Below are 3,342 nucleotides of genomic sequence, written 5' to 3' on the forward strand. Positions count from 1 at the left end.
AGTTATCCCAACCAACTAAGCAAATCTATTCTAAGCATCTCTACTCACAGACAGGCTCAGTATGAGTATCATTCGAAAAAACAAGGAGAAAAGGAGGGTACTCCATGTCAAGGAATTGTTCTTCCCCACTTTTATCCTGATATAGCCTAAATTTGGTTCCTTCCTTGTGACTCTTCCCAAAGCCAACTTCATGGAAGAAGGCTGGAGAATGCTGACAGATGATGAAGTGCCACAGCTCAGAAGGTGGGTGGCTTAGTGGGTCTTAAAGATCACCTGAGACCTGTGATCTTAATGCTGATTAACTTACTTGTACTTATTATATAATTAATTACGTGTAAAGCCATCAAGAGTTGTCTTAATTATTTAGGATTTGAATAAAAAACAAGCATAATAGGACTCCTAAACTAGAACAATGATGAATCTGGGCACAATTTTGACCTGAATCAGCACCACACGTGCAATTAAACCTATTCAGCTTGGGAGTGCTAATTGCCTCCCCTCTGCTGTGAAGTGTTTAGTCTCCTACAATGCTGTGATTTCACTGATTTTTCCAGTTTGAGAAACAATACCCACTTCTGTAGTATAAAAAGTATATTAAAGCTATTACTATCAACTTTTGCTTCGTTTTGTTCACCTCACTCTGCACACACAGGAGAAAAAGGGAGAAAGTTCTCCTGCCTGGACTCCGATTGTTTGTGCTTGTGCTGCTGTGTCCTTTGCACAGATCTTCCTGTTGTGTTCATTCCCTTAAATACGTATCAAATGTAATTTCTACTTCCAATTGCATTATCATGTTCCTCTACACTCAGTTCCTCCAACCTTCAGACACTTCTGTATTCTCAAATTCCACCCTCAGATTAGAAGGTCTGTGGGTTGTTTTTCTGGAGTTGTTGTATTTTCTTTGTATTAAGTGATGGCTCCAGAGTGGCCACGGGTAAAGCATAAATAAAAGAGTGCTGAAACAGGAAGGTGCTTAAGTTTGGGGTTGTGTGTTTTAGGCAGTAGAAAACTGACTCAAGCAGCCAAAAAGTTGAGAGTTTCTGAACATGGTCCTGACTTAACAATGTTTCAGAAATGTTTTCCAACGCTGTGCCATCAAAGCAAAAGTATCCGCTCCTGGAAGGCAAAATGATGTTGTTACAGAAAAACCAAACCAGCTTTCTTTGCTTTCCTTCCTCGAGAGGTATTTCACACGTGTTGCAGAGGGACTTTGGAAGCACCTCAGTTCCAGGAGCCCTTGCAATGCCAAAGCACCAGCTTTGGTTCTGCAGGTAAGTTTTGTGTATTTCCATTTTTTTATTTACATTTCCATGTCGAACAAAGACTCCTTCAATGACTTACTGACTCTTATGTCCACTGATGAGAGGATGCCATGGAAGCACAGAGTGAAAACCCTGGTGTCACTTGCAGACAGTGACAAGCAGTGGGTTTCTCCATCCCACTGAACGAGGAAGTGTCAAAGCAGCCTCCCAGACACAATAACATGTCACTAAATTCTCTATAAAAGCTATTTAAGTGAATTGTGATGTACACACTGCCAGGACATCAGTCACTTGAAAACGCAGGAGATCCTTGAGTTATATGAAGTCTCAGTAATTGGTGATAAGTTTTCTCTGCTTCTGCACTTCAGGCACTGCTTCAAACACGTGGACTTTCCTTTCTAGCATTGTAAGGCTGAGCTGGAGTATGTCACTGAACCAGAAGGGGTTTGAAAGCTGAGGATGGAGGGAATTACACTTTACTTCATCCTCCAAGTGCTTGTGTCTTTCTGAAGCAGCAAAAAACATCGTTCCCTTTCACCTCTGAAGGGTTTTTTTGTGCTACAGAACTCAGATTGTTGAAGAGGTCTTGACCAGATGTGTCCTGATCTACAGTGAAGAGCTTCATGTGGAGTCTTGTCCTGATCCAGATGTTCCTGCTCCAAAAAGTGAAGTCCAGTGTCTCTGCACAGCTGTGTGTGAGCACATGTGCACAGGGCTCACAGGAACATCACACACACGCCTTGAGGGTGCTGCCTTGGCTTCAGGACATTAACCCGAAACACGGACCATTTGGATTTCTGAGAGTTGGCAGCATGTCCTCTGTCACTCATGTCCTCTGACGCCTCTCTGGATTCCCTGACAAATCCCATCACACTCCGGGCACATTTGGCAATGGGTGCCACTCACCTGACACCTCCTTCCCTCCCTGGGCTGAGCCCAGCCCCGGCCCTCCCGTGATGGGTCAGGCTGGAAGGGCCCAGAGCGAGTCCCCCGGTCCCACCTCCCGCTCCAGCAGAGCCATCCCAGAGCACACGGCACAGGACTGTGTCCAGATGGTTCTGGAACATCCCCAGGGAGGAGACTCCACACCCTCCCTGGTCTCTGTTCAGTGCTGGGTCACTGCACAGCCAAGAAGTTCTTCCTCATGTCCAGGTGGACCTTCCTGGGCATCAGTTCCTGCCCATTCCTCGTGTCCCCCCCGAGCAGAGTGCGGTCCGTGCTCTGCCCGTCCCTGCGGGCACTGACAGGCAGGGTGGGGATCCCTCTCCGTGCCTCCCGTCGAGGCCGAGCAGCCCCAGCCCCCTCACGGAGGGGCCGCTCCCCTCACGGCCGTGCCCGGGCCGGGGGCGGGCCAAGCGCGCTCCCGGAGGCGCCGCCGCCGCACGAGGCCCGCGCGCGCTCCCGGGGCCGCCCCGTGGTCACGTGCGCGCCCCCCCCCGCGGTCACGTGTCCCGCGCCGCTCGCGCCCCCGCCCCGGCGGCGGCGGCCCCTCAGGACGGGAAGTAGTCCCGGCCGGGGGCGCGGCGGAGGGATCCCCGCGCCGGACCAGCCGCAGGGCGCGGCGCCTCCTAGCGGGGCCGGGGTAGATCCCGCCGCCGTCGCCGCCGCCGCCATGGCCGCGGCCGCCACGCCGCGTCCCGCGGGGGCCCCTCGAGGCGGGGCCGCGTCAGCGCCCGGTGGCGCGGGCGCGGAGGGGCTGGGCCCGCCGGGACCCCCGCTCCCTGCCCCGGGGCGCGGCCCTCCCTCCCGCCGGACAATGAGTCCCGTATGCTAATGAGGAGCTGGCGTCACTTCCGCTCTTTCTCGGCCGCCATCTTGGCCCGGGCAGCTGTGGGCAGCGGGACCCGGCTGTATTGTCTGAGGGGCCCGGGCGCTGCCCCTGCCCGCCGCCCGCGCCCCCGCCCCGCGCCCCGGACCAGTGCCCGCCGCGCCTGCCCCCGGGGCCGCCCCTGCACCGCCCGCCCCGCACACTGCCCCCCCGACATCCCCTTTGTCTCCCCTGCGCCGCCGCCGGCTCCGCTCCGCCCGCCCGCCCCGGGACCGGGCGGCGCCGGGAGGGTCCGGCGCCCCCCAGCCCGCC

This window comes from Myiozetetes cayanensis, unplaced genomic scaffold (genome assembly GCF_022539395.1).
Source record: "Myiozetetes cayanensis isolate MyiCay16 unplaced genomic scaffold, myiCay2020 scf19, whole genome shotgun sequence".
In the NCBI taxonomy this organism is placed as follows: Eukaryota; Metazoa; Chordata; class Aves; order Passeriformes; family Tyrannidae; genus Myiozetetes; species Myiozetetes cayanensis.